This window comes from Chelonia mydas, chromosome 9 (assembly GCF_015237465.2).
Source record: "Chelonia mydas isolate rCheMyd1 chromosome 9, rCheMyd1.pri.v2, whole genome shotgun sequence".
NCBI lineage: Eukaryota > Metazoa > Chordata > Testudines > Cheloniidae > Chelonia > Chelonia mydas.
The window spans coordinates 16,255,504-16,271,945 of record NC_057855.1 but is presented as its reverse complement, the minus strand read 5'-3'; the positions used below and the strand labels follow the sequence as shown (position 1 = coordinate 16,271,945).

Genomic DNA, 16,442 nt, shown 5'->3' with positions numbered 1-16,442 from the left:
CCTGTTGAAGGATCTCGTCAAGTTAGTATTTTCCCTTCTTACGTACCTTTTCAGTGTACTCTGATTTGGGGTTTAATATGTTTGTTTTTTACTATGTCAGTGCCTCGCTGTGATACCACAATAAAAGTTGTGTCATTGTTTCCATTATAAACCTCTCTGTTAAATTAAGGCAGTGGTTTTCAACCTGTGGTCCACGGTCCCTTGGGGGTCTGCAGACTATGTCGAAGATTTCCAAAGGGGCCCACACCTTCATTTGAAATATTTTAGGGGTCCACAAATGAAAAAAGGTTGAAAACCACTGAATTAAGGGATTTATCACCCAAAGACACATCCTTGAAATCAATAGGGCTCCATGCAGGTGTGGGGCTCCACCCATACAGTTCCTGTTTCAGGATCTGACCCTGAGCGCTTAACATTGATATGGGGCTGAATTTTGACATATAAACTCTCAGCCTGAGTGGAGTTATTTGTTTTAAAATACAAATTTTGGTTGAAATCGAGCTAGTGATTTATTTTAAGCTTAGTCAAGTTTTCTTCTCCATCAACTAAACCGGTTTTTTTTGTTAATAGTAAAATGAAATTTTGGGGGGATTTAACAACACTTTGTGCTTCTATAGCACCTTTCATTTCAGTACCTTTATGTGATTTACCAACGTTAATGCTGCTGTAAGATGGATGAGTATTATCCCCATTTACAGATGGTGAAACTGAGGCACTGAAGGTTTCAGTGACATGACCAGAGTCACAAGGCAAGTCAGCAACAGAACCAGAAATAGAACCAGAACCTGTTCTGTATTTCATTAGTAATCAAAATAACATGCATGAATTGCTAACTTTAGCAGATTCTTCTCTCGCTCTGTCTCTGTCACTGACTTTTCTCTCCACACCCCACCAGTGAGTTGCTTGGGCTAATCATCACTCTGTTTGAAGGAAGCTGGATTAACTAAGGCAGATTAAAAAAAAAAAGCAGTTTGACACCTCAGTACTAAAATGAGCACTAGGATGGGGAATTTGGGCAACTAATTACAATGTCCGAGGTTAAAACTGGCATTCTCCTTAAAGTGCTCAGTGGTGAAGGTCATTAGGTATCTACATCGATTGCTGGTTTAAGCTTCCATGCAATTAGATGCTGCCCACATCACAAGCAATTTGTCCAGACTACACTGGTCCCTTACAATAGTCTGCATTATTGCTGTAACAAAAATACCATGTGAGAAAGAGTGTAGGCATTGTGACATTCTGACAGAAGAGGCCAGAGCTCTTGGAGTCAGTGAAAGTTGGATCATTCAACCATGTGGGCTGAAGTCTCTGGGAACTGATTATAGGTAAGAAATTGCTTGAGGCCAGGATTGTAATCTGTTAAGCTTTAGACACCAGAAAAGATGTTTTATTTTGTATTTGTTTGTAACCATACCTGTCTTTTTTTCCCCGCTCTTGCTTAGTATCACTTAAATCTCTGTTCTTAATTAATAAACTTATTCTTAGTTTTATTATAAACGGTACGAGTGCTGCTTTGTTGAAGTGAAGTATGAATCTGCAGCTAACCTAACATGTACATTGTCTCTTTGGAGGCAGCAAATGTAACAATTTCTGTGAGGGTCCAGTGAGAGGGACACTACAGAGTGATGTCTCTGGGGAACTCGGGAACTAGGGTTCACTGACTGTTGCCTTGAAGGCAAGGTAAAGACTGGCAGAATCTCAAGGAGTTTGTGGGTGAGGTAGTCAGACTGGGGTGGCAGAGAGCTGACTGACAGTCAAATCTCCCGCCAAACTCCCCTATTGAGGCAGAGTAGCAGCACAGTGGCTCACAGTTCTGGATGTCCTGAGTAGAACATCATAGGCATGAATATTAGTATAAAGTGGTATCTGCGCAGACAACTCTGTCTGCAAGCCCAATTCTTTGAGCTGCTTTCTCTTAAGTGTCAGCTGTGGTTAACATATATGAGCTGGAGAATGTGCCATTGGTTCTTTGACAATTTGCTACTTTATTCTACCCTAACATGCTTGATGTGTTCTGAAGTATCAGTAACTAATAACTCTTACAACACCTGCCCAATAATATAAATTGACATTTATTTAGAGGCATTTCTTTGATGCTCACTCAGACAGTATCTTTACCTCCCAGTAAATCACATCCCATATAACTCTAGGCACCAGATTCTCTATTACCCTGCACATTGTATAGTCATTTACACCTGTGGAAAGCTTGTTTAAAATTCTGATTTGATTGCATTTTACACCAGGGTTCACACCCACTTTGCACAGGTATAAATGATTAAACAAAGCATAGAGCCGTAAAGAACCACATATAGTGTACTTAAGATAGACTTAAAAGATTGTCTTAAGACTGAATATGTTCTAAGAAATGCACTATGCTTAAAACATTCCATTTGCATTTGCAACAGAATATTTAGTGACAAAAAAGGAATCAGAATGGCAGATACAGTGATATAGTCAATTTACACATTTGTTAAAAAGGTCTAATATGTCATTGCTGTCTGAGATTGCAAATTAAAAGCCTTAAAAGAATAATAGTACTGCTAATGAATAGCACTAGAATAGTGGTTTGAGTTTAGGATTGGGAACGAGAAACTTCTCAGTGCTACTTCGGATACAGACTCCCTCTTTGATCATAGGCAAGTCACTTAACCTTTCAGTCTCAGTTTTGCCATCTGTACAATGCAGACAATTATCTTGCAGGGGTGCTGTTAAGATTAATTAGCTAGTGTTTGCAGAGGAGGTTGAAGCACCTCTGAATACTGGATCAAAGACAATAAGGCTTTACCACTTATGCTACATTCTATTTAGGAAATAATTAACTTTTTATACTTTCCAATTTTCATTTGCTGCATTTGAGCGAATTTGTATTCCACATGTAAACACTATTATAATTTACAACTGTCAAATACTGCAGCCCTATACTTCTCTGTGGTTAGGGGTTATAAAGAGAATGACATTTAAACAAACTGGTCAAGATTTTCAAAATAACGAGTGATTCTGAGTACCTCAAGTTTGGTGCCCAATGTGAGATCCTTAAATGTGAGATTTCCAGAAAGTGTTAAGGACAAGATTTTTTAAAGGTATTTAGACACCTAATTCCCATTGATTTCCTTTAAAAATCTGGCTCTAACAGCTAAACTCTGAAAATCCCATCTCTTTAAGTTATCACATGTGGGTCACCCAAATTCTGAGGCACTAGATTAAACGACAGGTTTACACTTTGAACCCACCAGCTCTATATGGGGTATTAGAGATTCTGTACCCGGTAATGCAGAGACATCTGAAAAAAATCAATGTGTAATATTTTCTCATTTGAAGTATCTTCATAGTAAGCAGCCTGTTTTCAATTAAACGTGTGTGTGATTTTAGTGGCGCAGTTGCCATTAGTATTATTTAGAGATGAGTAGCTAGAGATGTGTGTGTTTGGAACTGTGGACCTTTTGCTATTTGTCAGGTTATACTTTTAGTAATTATTGTCTTGGTGAGAGCCAGTTTTATATAACACATCTCACTATACCATGGTGGTCAGGCTGCCATTTGGTAGCACGGATCCAATCATTTTAATAGTAAGAAATAATTACTTATAAGTGTTCATTTTTTAAAATAATTGCATTTCCTTCAATATGCAGCATGAAGGCTTTATAATTACTTTGCTGCTCTTTGTTTTCTTTGCAGATCCATTTTTTCTCCTCATCTTCAAATGCAAACCATTAAAATTTACTTGAGGCTAATCATGAGAGCTGTTTCATTTGACATAATTCACAAAAGTTTATTTATTAATGTGTGAAGCATTCTAATTAAACAGGATGGATTTTTACTTTTACAAAGTCTGTATTGGCAGTGCTGGCTGATACATCATAATGACAGCTTATTTCTTTCCTGGATGTCGTGAATTTCAGTGGCAACAACAGAGTTTATCTTGTTCGGGAAAGAACTGGCATGACACTGACATTCCACCTTCCAAACAAGAAAAGTAATGATCAGCATTTAAAACACAGACCTGATATCAAGAGGGACCAAATACCTACAATTCCCATTGAAATGAATGAGATTTGCAAGTGCACAGCACCTCGTAGAATCTGATCAATACGACCAGTCTTCCTCCTCCTCCCACCCCTTTCTCATGCTGACCTCACTCTTTGAGTAGCTTTATTGAAATTAAAGCCCGCAGTTATGGCGTGATATAATACAAAATACCCAGTGTTGCCAACTCTTGTGATTGGAGCCTTGAAATATTTGGTCTATTTCTTAAAGCCCCAGTTCCTGGAGTCATGTGATTATGTGAAAAATCTCAGCTTTCTGTTTTTTAAAAAGTGAGTGTTTAGTTCTTGTGGTTGTGAGGAGAAGCTTGAAAATGTGACTTACCTGCATCCAAAAGGCTCAACCCAGAAGGCAAAGAAAAAGAACCACATATATATTATCTTTAAAAAGCTCCTTTATTTTAAAGCCAGTCTCATGATTTGGGGGTCCTGACTCAATTTTTGAGCAACTGGGGTTGGCAACATTGTGTATCTGTGGCCTTCTGGGGAATACAAGCTCTAGAAGATCAAGAATGCTGGAAACGGGCAGAATTATTCAAAGGAAAGGTTGATCTGTTGTGCATTATTCCATCCTGAATAACCCCACAATGGTGATATGTGGAAAAAGCACATGCAAACCTGCTCCCTGTATTCAGGAGTTATCTGCAATTAGTGAAAGGGGAAAATGCCATTTTCCTTTATCTTAGCAGCGTTTACCTAGGGCAACTTTTGTGCTTGAGAAGGCCTGTCTGCTACACAAACTGTCAGTGTCCTGAGTGGGCCTTTTGCTTCCCTCTGACTCTTTATCATTGATCCTGTTCTTTCAGTTTTCAAATACATTAGTCTTTTTTTGTGCAGGGGTGGGGGTTGATTCATTGGTTATCATGTTCTATCATCGGTTATACCACTGTAATTGATTATGCCTTGCGGCCCTATTTCCATGCTTTTGCTAATCAACTAATTAATGCAAGAGATGGCTGAAAAAAGGAAATTCCTGAAAACATAATATGAAAATGCACTTTTTCACGTATAGCCTATTCATTTCTCCAATGCAATCATATAATACATGCTATATTGCCGATGGTTATGCATTTCATACAAGAAAAAGCAAGCCTGTCTCTATCCCTGTCTCTATTTCTGCCATTCTGCAAGGTCATGGCTGTTGGCCCTGATATGCCATTTTTCATCCGAGATTGGCACTGGGCTGGCAGCACTGGACATGAGTATATGAACGGCCACTGCAAAAGGATGTCACAACACTAGTCATGGCAAGTCAGCAGGAACTGTAGGTGTAGTTGTTTTCTTCTGGAGGCAGGCAGATCTTCTTATAGGAAGTATACACTGCTTATTTGCACCTATTGGAACCATTGTCAGCCTTGTGTGCAGCAGGTAGATTTAATCCGTCATAGCTCTCCAGGCAATTTTAAGGGTATTGGCATCTCAGTGAAGTTTTGAGGGAGCTGAAGTCCATAGTATCGTATGACAGCTGAATTATCTCCAATATCTCAATCCCATCACATAGTAATGAGCTGACTCTGGACCAGAGGCAGAGGGTCAAATATAAGGGCTTGTCCACATGGGGAAGTTGCCCATAATAGCTATCGCAGTCATTACAAAATAACAGTAGATGTGTCCACATGGGGAGCCATTCCAGAATTGTGCTTTAAATTCACACCCTAGCTTATTTTGGAATAACTTCCCCTTGTAGACAAGCCCTAAGACGCAGTCCTTGTGGGAACTTGTGTACTTGGCTCTGGCTTGCTAGGAGACTTTATTGCTTCTCTTTTTGGACTGTGCAAATATTGTTTGGGGTTTTTCTTTGCTTGTCTTATTCTTTTGCACAAACGGAGGCTGCTTTTTGAAAGCTTTGCTCAGTTTCCAGGAAACTGTTGCCCTGTTAGGGATTTTGTGCCGTTCGTGAAGGGTGGAATTCACTTCACTCACATAAAGCAAGAATAGCTGAGCTCCTTGCATGTGAGTTTGGGGGTGGTGGAGGTAAAATCCCCTCCCCCCAACCTGGCACTGTAGCATAGTCTCAACCTTCACACAGCAGCTGCTACAGCCAGTGGGTTGGAGTCATAGCTGGAACCTCTCTGCAGCACTTGTGCTGGGTGTTAGGGTCACTGGCTCTGCAAATTCCATGGCCAGTGTTGCACTCTGAACTAGCTACTCTGGGATTCAGATACACACACAGCACACAGAGTCGATCTGCTCACAGCTTCCATTACAGAGCATCACTGCTCTGTTTAAATAGTGTGGAGAGCCTAACACTAAAGCCCTCTTTATCCATGTAAAGAGGTTGAGGACAGACAGCAACAGTGCAGGCTTGCTTTCCTGCCAGAATAGCGAGCTCCATCTCCGATTTGGAGGGACGTCCTCTAGACATGAGATGGCTGGCTGTTCTCCATACTATTATGGCCCAATTCAACAAAGCGCTTAAGCATATTCTTAAATTTAAACCTATGCAAAAGTACTATTGAAGTCTGTGGAACTTAAGCACATGCTTAAATGATTCCCTAAATAGGAATGGTCTGAAGCACATGCTTAAAGCTAAGCAGAGTCTAAAGAGCTGTGCTGAACCATGATCCAAACCCTAGCCAGCAAGACTGCTGATTATTGCCTAAGGGGTGGTGATATGGCCCTGGGAACAGGACTGGGACTGCCAATTTGTTTCATATTGGCCACTAAACATGGCAACACATTGCAGTTACTGCCAGCACAGGCTGTATTCAAACTGGTAACCTAGAAATAAGAAGCTTTATATATCCCATTACTCACTTCCTGAGCAAATGTAATAGACATAGGGATCATTTTGCAGTCTTTACTCTGGCAACAGTCCTTTTGAATCTAGTGGAAGTTTTGCCTCCATTAAGGACAGGAGGATTTAGCCTTGCTTTCAATTTAATATTTTATTCAAATTCAGAATGCCACAGAGCTATCTTTGCATTTTAATATCAGTGATGTCTCCTTAAAGATTCACAGTCTTGGAGCTCCATATATCTGCTCTGCTCTACTGAGCTTATTTGTGGGTCAGTTACTCATTTTGAAAAACACCTGCCTAAAAGATTCAGCAACTAAATCCCCCCTACATGCCTGTAACATAATACCAATAACTATTTTATTCAGCAATAAGCTACTTCCCTGCTAGGAGCAAACTACCTGGCCCTGTAATTTTAGAAAGGCTCATGAATTAGAATGCAGTGTTTGAAAAACAGTACTGTAAAAGCTGTTCTTTTGTTCACCTGCCAGGTAGAGTTAATTTATGGTATTATGTCTTTCAGTAAATTATTGATATAAAAGTAATGCAGAATGACAATAAAACAATAGAATCATGTGGCTGAATGTAGGTCTCCTACATGGCTCCATCTCACTGTTTTTATTTTCTATAAATGCCTGGGCTTCACTTTGATAGTTTTATTGCAGGGAAGAACAATGGTCTAGTAACAACATTCCAGTCTAGCCAATACAGAATAGAGAAGAAGTGTCAGCATTAGTAGGGCCCACAGCCTGTGTTGAGATCTCGCTCAATAACCTCAACTCTGGGCAATATGGTTAATGGTGAGATGCAGGAACCACACGTCATGAAAACATTTACTGAATGCTAGCAACATTGTTCTCAATTAACGTTCATAACTCCGCAGTATCTCGCGGCTTGAGTGAATAATATTTTATGAATCTCTTCTGTTTGTGCCACTAGGTCAGAATCTGCTCTCATTTATACCAGGAGTAGCTCCAATTATTTCATGGGAGTTGCTCCGAGTTTACATTGTGGTAATTAAGATGAGTATCTGGTCTACTACCATTTGGATTCTGTGAGGCTTTCCATTATAAATCTTATTTTCAGAAATTAGCCAAATAATTGCCATAATTTTTGATTTTGCACCTTTGCATGTCCTTAGCTCCCACAAAGAGAGCTTTACTCACAAAAGGATTGTATGTTCAGGCCTACATAGAGCCTTAAACTTTACAGTGATGGATCCAGTGTGGGAGTTAATTTCTTTAACCAAGTCTGAAAAAACACAAAAATTACTCTTTTAGCTGGAGGAATCCTACCACCTCGCCCAAATGAGAAATGCTTGATTCTTGTTAGCATTCTTATTACTAAAGAAAATATTTAATAATTTAAACAGAAAATTTCCAGGAAGTTTTAGTTTTACAATGGACAGATGTGTTCAGATATTTCAGGGCTGGGAGGGTCTGAGTTAGTTCATTTATCAACTATTTTCATTAAAATGTCATAAGGATTTTTAGCCTGGAGCCCTAGGGCTATATTCAACACTATGTGACCCTTTGCCAACCCACTAACTTCAGAGGAGCTGCCCCAGTTTACAAGGAGCAATGAATTTGGCCATTGAGGCCTGGCCCTGCTCTCACTGAAATCACTACCAAACTCCCATTGTCCTCAAAGGGAGCAGGACCATGCCCTTATCTGGCATGTGCAACCTCTGGATTAAGAAAATGCACTGTTTTGTATCCAAAGAAGGAAGAAGTTTCTTGGGTCAGTAGTCTGAAATGTGAGCAGGATTTACACACTAGAATATGAGCCACTATGATCTACGGTGTCCAAAATAAACTCTGCTTTTAAAAAAGGAACATAAGCTTGTGTATATACACCTTTACAACAAATTCTTCCCTGCTGCACTGAAGTCAATGAAGCTGCACAAGGGATGAATTTGCACATTGGTCAGATGAGCCTAAAGTTATTTAGATCAGTTTAAAATGTGTGTTCGCCCAAGAGGCATGTAAGTTTTTTTTTGTTTTTGATGCATACAAAGAAAAGTTCCTTTTAGGCAAAGTTAAAGTTTTGAGGCAGTCTGAGGGGAAAAGTAAGGTATTCAAAGTTGAGGTGGCTTCTCATTCATTCTCCCCTCAGAGTATGTGCTGAAGCTCCCACTAGGAATGGTGTGTGCGCGCGCAGTGGGGATTTTTACCCTGGGGCCTGATTCATCAAGTTTAAGCCCAGAAAGGACCATTAGATCATCTGGCCGCCTGTATATCATAGGCCTTTACATTTCACCCACTTACCTGTGTATTGACCCCAATAACTCGGCGTTTGACTAAAGCATAACTCCCAGAAAGACATCAAGACGTCATGATATGAAGACATCAAAGATGGATAATCGACCTCTTTCCTTTGTAGTTTGTTCCACTGGTTAATCACCCTCACTGATAAAAGTTTATGCCTTATTTCTAATTTGACTTTGTCTGGCTGCAGCTTCCAGCCATTGGTTCTTGTTCTGCCATTCTCTGCTAGATTATTTTCTACAGTATTTTCTCTCAGTGAAGATATTTATACATTGTAACAAAGTCACCTCTCCGTCTTCTTTTTGATAAACTAAACAGACTGAGCTCTTTAAGTCTCTCTCTCACTGCAAGGCATTTTCTCCAGCCCTTGAATCATTTTTTAAAATTCTTTTCTGCACCTTCTCCAGTTTTTCAACATCCTTTTGAAAATGTGGGCACCAGAAGTGGATACACTATTCCTGTATCAGTCTCATTATTATTTACTGCTCTGACAATCTTTGTGTCATCCACATACTTTATAAGTGTGATTTTTACATTGTTTTCCACATTATTGACGAAATGTTGAGTAGTGTTGGGTCTAGTATTGATCCCTGTGGAATCCCACTAGAAACACCAACATTCAGTGATTCCAAATTTACATCTACTTTTTGAAACCTATCAGCCAGATCTTAGTCCATTTAAGGTATGCTTTGCTGATATTGATAATGCTAATTTTTTAATCAGGCATTCCTGCAGTACTAAGTCATATTTAGACTTTTGTAAGGCATTTATCACATCTTTATCAACCCAACTTATAGTGTCAAATGACAAATTCTGGCCCACTGAACAAATATCCTGCCATGGTAAAATGTACTTGTGTACTGTTGAGGGATATTGAGAGGATTAATTCATTAATGGGCCAGATTAATGCAGTTAATATGTGTCAGAGGGAGGGATGCATCCCTAGGGAAGCCAGCTGGGGCTATTCCCATTTGCCCTTCTTAGAGTTTCTGCAGGATTTGGGGAGCAACTTTTAATCCTACTGGGGGAGCAACTTTAATTCTTACTGCAGGAGTCCTGCTGACACAGCGTCAATGGGGATGCACTAAGTCATGGTATGTAAACTGACATTTAGCAGGCAATGTAAATCGCAGGGGAATGTGGCCCGCTGCTTGTAAAGCGGCCTAAAGATGGTTGGATATTCAAAAGTGCCTAAGGGCTTGTCTACACAGTGATGTAATGTCGTCTACGGGGGTGTGATTTCTAAAGGGCACTAATGTGCTGCACATTAATTGGCCATGTAGACCCTGCTAGGGTGTGCTAAAGGTTCCCTAGTGCACTTTAACATAGTGCTGTTTCAAGCAGTACTACTTTAAAGTGCAACAAGGGTCTTTATGTACCAATTAATGTGCAACATGTTAGTGTGCTTTAGAAATGACACCCCCGTAGAGCATATTACTCCACCATATAGACAAGCCCTAAGTGACTTATGAGCAGTGGCTTAAGTGCTTTTGAAAATTCCATCTGAAAAGTGGTAATAAGTACTAAATAATATGGAATCATGGAATTACCCCAGGCTTGAATGTGACCCTCTTATAACTCTTAAAGTCAATGGGAGTTATGAAAATTGATGGGAGGGTGTCAAGCCCTAAATTTAGGAAAATATCCTTCTCTGAGTGATGTCAATGGGTTTTGCAACCATAGATCAAGGGTAGTATGTGATAGTCATAATGTTTAATGCCTTGATTTTTTTTCCAGCTTCAGCCATAATGTTGTTTAATGCATGGTGTTTTTTTTAATACTTGCATTGTCACTATCTAGTTGATCCTTTTGCTGATCCAGGAATGGAGATTTCAGCACCGTGAACAGCACCCATGCTGCCTCCTCTATTACTATATAGAACTCCTGGGTTTTTCCAGTCATTGGGGTTTGTTAATAATACTTAGCCCTTCGATAGCCCTTTCCCCCCTTCAAAGTGCTGTGCAGACATCAACTAATCTTCAAAACACTGCTCCAATGTAGGTAAATAAATATTATATTCCCATTTTACATACCCATAAATAGACAGAGAGAGAACTCACAGCTAGGATGTGAACAGAGTCAAATCCATCAACAAAAAACATCTCTTAAAGAAATGGATGAATCACTTTCACAACAAGAAAAATTAGCCCCTTTGGCTAAGGTTCCGTGTTTCGTCAACAACACCTAATGTGATGATGACGTCCAGTTCCTTTCTCCAGTAGAGATCTGTCTGATGGCAAAGGAGACCACATTGATCCTGCCAGATATCTGCAACCAGCTACTCACTCACTCAATTTCCTTCCTTACGTTTTCTCTTCCCCTCACCTGATTTACATCTTTTATATCCCCCACTCCCTTTGGTCCCACTAGTCCCCTGTGAGCGTGCTCTCTCTCTCTCTCTCTCTCAGAACTTGTAAGAAGAAAGCTTTTCCTGGGTACATATTTAATTCAGATCAGTCTGTGTTTATCCTTTCACTTTATGCTCTCTTACTCTCTGTTTCCTATTAATCCTGAGCTCATCAACCTTAAACCCATCATGTCCTCTACTCCCCTTTACAGTACAGGCTACTAGCACTTTTAAAAATACACATTTCTCCTCTTTAATCAGTCTGGCTAGGTCATTAAGAAGTCAGTTTGGTTTTCCTCATTTTTGTTTCCTCCTAGCTTGTAACAGGAATAGGTACGAAGGCAGCACCTTCCCTTCTTTAGTGTTCTGGCCAAGGCTAGGAAAATCTACGCCGGTGAATGGGAGGCCAGGAAAACACTATCCCAGGTGAATTACTTCTCAGCTTGTGCTGGATTCTCATTTCCCAGCAGTAGGGAAGCCTATATCCAAAGCCCTGGCTGTCTGCTTCTTATCCAACAGTGATGCTGCTCTGAGCCAGGGGTGCAAGGCCTTGGCATCCCTTTAGTATGTGGCAGTATCTAGGGCAGTGCTTACCAGGGGCGGGAGAGGCGAGGGGGGTACGTTCACTTCCAAACACACTGACCCTGTTCCCTCCCACGCCAATGAGCACCCAGGTGGGGGCAGAAGAGGAGGGGGAAAGAGCCCAGACATCACCCTGCACCCCCCATACACACCTAGACACACACAAAAACAAAAACACCCCCCCCCACACACACACAAAAACTCCATTTGTGAATGCCTCCTCCTCCTAGGATCAGGCTGTCCCTCAACTTCCCATGGGCGGGGAGGAACCAGCATAAAGAGAGGGGACCCCCAAACACCGCAGCACTAATGGGCGCCCCCTCCCCTCCAGGGACGTGGGCAACCTCTGAGCCTCCTATGGAGGGTGAAAGGGACAACCCCTACCCCCTAGCTACCAAAGCATCAGGAGTGATGCCCCATCCCCCGTACTTCCCTCTCCACCCAGGGGAACGGGCAGGTCAGTCCGGCTCCTTCCATCCCCTGTTCCCCCCACCTCTCCCTGCCAGCATAATCCGAATCCCAGGCAACGCTGACGGGCAGCCGGGCCGCGGGGAGGAGAGGTGGGACCCCGAGGAGAGCAGGCCAGGAGCCGTGCGGTGGGTGCCCAGGGGGCTCAGCAGCACTCACCCACTGGAGGAGGACGCAGGAGCTCGACTCAGCCCAGCTGGCGCGGGGCGGGCGGGCAGCTCCGGGCTGTCTCCGGAGGAGGATGCGGGAGCTGAGCCCGGCTGGGGCTGCGGGGGGGTTTGCAGCACCCGCAGCTCAAGGAGCCCGAGGATGAGCTCGGCTGGAGCGGGGAGGGGGGGGGGCGGCTGGGAACGGCAGGTTTGCAGCTCCGAGCTCCTGCTGCCCTCGCAACCAGCGGGGCGGGGGGGGGGGGGGATCCAGGGGAGAGGCGGGGAGGGGGCCGGGCTTGCACAGCGCCGCTCGGGGTGGAGGAGGCTGCAGGCGGCTGGAGAGGGGCGTTAGCCGCTCCTCACTCCCGCGGGCGGGGGGCCCACCTACCGCACCGGCAGCTCCCGTCTGCCTCTCGCCGGCCAGCAGGGAGCGGGAGGCCGGGCGCTGCAGCGCCTCAATTATTCAGCGCTCCCCAGCCCCTGCCCCGCCCCGCCGCCGCCACGTGATCCGGGGAGAGCCGGCAGAGCCGCCCGCCGCCCCAGGCGTGATGCAGCCGGCGCCCCCGCGGAGTCGCAGCTGCGGCGCTGGGTGAAGGGTTCCTGGCGGCTCTGGGCCCGGGGGACCAGCCTGCTGCCCTCGTGGGCGGCCCCGCAGCCTCCCCTGGGGTTCCCTGCTTAGCCCCCCATCTCCAGGGGCGTGGGGTGGGAGTCCCTGCCTGAGCCACCCACGCGGTGGGGGCTGGGAATCCCAGTTGATTCCCATCTAATGGGAGTCTGCAAGGGGGCGTACTCCTGCTTCTGTCCCCACCCCATCCGCCTGGGTGAAGCCTGGCGATAGGGCTGGGAGGAGAGCAGAAGGGAACAGGTCCAGGAGTTTTACTTGTCCCTGAATCACGCTCCGACCTCCACTCACCCCCTCTGTGGGCCAACCTCCTAGCCCAGGAGTGAGCCGTGTCATCGCTCATGTGATATGCGGTGAAGCTCAGGGTTGTACACTGCCCCTACCAAGCCAACGCTACGCCCTGTTTCAGAGTAACAGCCGTGTTAGTCTGTATTCGCAAAAAGAAAAGGAGTACTTGTGGCACCTTAGAGACTAACCAATTTATTTGAGCATAAGCTTTCGTGAGCCACAGCTCACTCGTGTCACTATCCTGTCTTCCAACAGTGGCCAATGCCAAGTGCTTCAGAGGGACTGAAAAGAACAGATGATCATCAAGTGATCCATCCCCTGTCGCCCATTCCCTGCTTCTGGTATTTGTGTAACAACTGGCCAAATGTGTCTTTGTCACCTCTGGTGCCTGTAGTACATGAAGAGGTTTAGCAATCTGCTGCTGCTTGAGCTAAAGGTACTCCACACTCATAGCCAACTCTACCGCTCAGAATCCTATCAGACTCAAATCTCTTCATACAGTCCAGGCACTAGAGGGGGTTAAGACACACTAGTCCAGTGTGTCACTTTTTGGTCTAGTTAGGCCTATTTTAAAGATAGGGGCCTGTCAGGGTTCCCTCCCCACTCTGAACTCTAGGGTACAGATGTGGGGACCTGCATGAAAGACCCCTTAAGCTTATTTCTACCAGCTTAGGTTAAAACTTCCCCAAGGCACAATTTTTTGCCCTTGGATGGTACACTGCCACCACCAAGTGATTTAACAAAGAATCAGGGAAAGGACCACTTGGAGTTCCTATTCCCCCAAAATATCCCCCCAAGCCCTTACACCCCCTTTCCTGGGGAGGCTTGAGAATAACATCCTAACCAATTTGTTACAAAGTGATCACAGACCCAAACCCCTGGGTCTTAGGACAATAGAGAAATCAGTCAGGTTCTTAAAAGAAGCATTTTATTTTTTAAAAAAGTAAAAATCACCTCTGTAAAATCAGGATGGAAAATAACTTTACAGGGTAACAAAAGATTCAAAAACACAGCAGAACTTCCTCTCGGCTTAGTTTCAAAGTTACAAAAAACAGCAATAAACCCCCCTCCAGCAAAGGAAAAATTCACAAGCAGAACAAAAGATAATCTAACATGCTTTGCCTGGCTTTTACTTACAATTTGTAATATGAGCGACTTTTAGGATGGTTTATAGGAAAAGGAGTTTTCTGGCCTGATGCTTCTCTGCTTCCCAAGAGAACACACCAAAACAAAACCTTCCCCCCCACCCCCAAGGTTTGAAAGTATCTTCTTTCCCCATTGGTCCTTTTGGCCAGGTGCCAACCGGGTTATTTGAGCTTCTTAACCCCTTACAGGTAAGGAGGAATTCTAGGCTACCCTTAGCTGTATGGTGATGAAAGGGCCATATGCAAAATTATATTTTGAACACTTCCACATTTGGAGGTGTCAAGGTTCCTTCGCCACTCTGAACTCTAAGGTACAGGTGTGGGGACCTGCATGAAAGACCCCCTAAGCTTTTTCTTACCAGCTTAGTTTAAAAACTTCCCCAAGGTACAAACTTTGCCTTGTCCTTGAACCGTATGCTGCCACCACCAAGCGTGTTAAACAAAGAACAGGGAATGAGCCCACTTGGAGACGTCTTCCCCCAAAATATCCCCCCAAACCCTACACCCCCTTTCCCGGAGAAGGCTTGATAAAAATCCTCACCAATTTGTACAGGTGAACACAGACCCAAACCCTTGGATCTTAAGAACAATGAAAAATCAATCAGGTTCTTAAAAGAAGAATTTTAATTAAAGAAAAGGTAAGAGAATCATCTCGGTAAAATCAGGATGGTAAATACCTTACAGGATAGTCAGATTCAAAACACAGAGAATCCCTCCAGGCAAAACCTTAAGTTACAAAAAGACACAAAAACAGGAATATACATTCCATTCTGCATAGCTATTTTACCAGCCATTAAACAAAAGGAAATCTAACGCATTTCTAGCTAGATTACTTACTAACTTTACAGAAGTTCTGTCTGCATTCCTGATCTGTTCCCAGCAAAAGCATCACACAGACAGACAGACCCTTTGTTCCCCCTCTCCCCGCCCCTCGATTTGAAAGTATCTTGTCTCCTCATTGGTCATTTTGGTCTGGTACCAGCGAGGTTATCTTAGCTTCTTAACCCTTTGCAGGTGAAAGGGTTTTGCCTCTGGCCAGGAGGGATTTTATAGCACTGTCTACAGAAAGGTGGTTATCCTTCCCTTTATTTTTATGACGGGAGTATTTAGGGTTATGGCTCAAGCTTCTCTCTAATATTTCCTTTTGCACTTTTCTTGATCTAATTTTTGTACTGAGTTGTCTCCACTCTCCTCGGGTCTCTCCATAAACTTCTACTTTCCATTATTCATAGCCTTGCCATTTTGACCTAAAATCTAAGATGAGGATCAGTGCTGATGCTGGGAAGAGGAGCAGAACATAAGAACGGCCATACTGGCTCAGCCCAATGGTCCATCTAGCCCAGTATCCTGTCTTACAACAGTGGCCAATGCCAGAGACTTCAAAGGGAATGAACAGAACAGGTCAATTATCAAGTGATCCATCCCCTGTTGTCTGGTCCCATCATCGGGCAGTCAGAGGCTTAGGGACACCTAGAGCGTGAGGTTGTATCTCTGACCATCTTGGCTAAAAGCCACTGATGGACCCTATCCTCCATGAACTTATCTAATTCCTTTTTGAACCCAGTAATAGTGTTGGCCTTCACAACATCCCCGGCAATGAGTTCCACAGTTTAATTGTGCATAGTGAGAAGAAGCACTTCCTTATGCTTGCTTTAAACCTGCTGCCTATTAATTGGGTGACCCCTCGTTCTTGTGTTATGTGAAGGGGTAAATAACAATTCCTTATTCACTTTCCCCACACCCTGCATAATTTTATAGCTCTCACACTCTGTTCAATCCCCTTTGTACTTTGGGAAT

The 16,442-nt window shown here is 43.4% G+C and overlaps 1 protein-coding gene across 3 annotated transcripts in view; it reads right to left on the bottom strand.

Annotated features, from left to right (window-relative positions):
• The window catches only part of SLC7A14 (solute carrier family 7 member 14), a 64,950-nt gene extending 51,878 nt beyond the window's left edge, over positions 1–13,072 (bottom strand). For 2 of the 3 annotated variants that reach the window (XM_043522496.1, XM_043522497.1), the window contains exon 1: positions 12,601–12,787. The gene's annotated coding sequence lies outside the window, so the exon portion shown is untranslated. Of the gene's footprint in view, positions 1–12,600 lie in introns of all 3 variants that reach the window. The other variant, XM_007055489.3, reaches the window with a different exon arrangement.
• Positions 13,073–16,442: the final 3,370 nt, after the last annotated feature.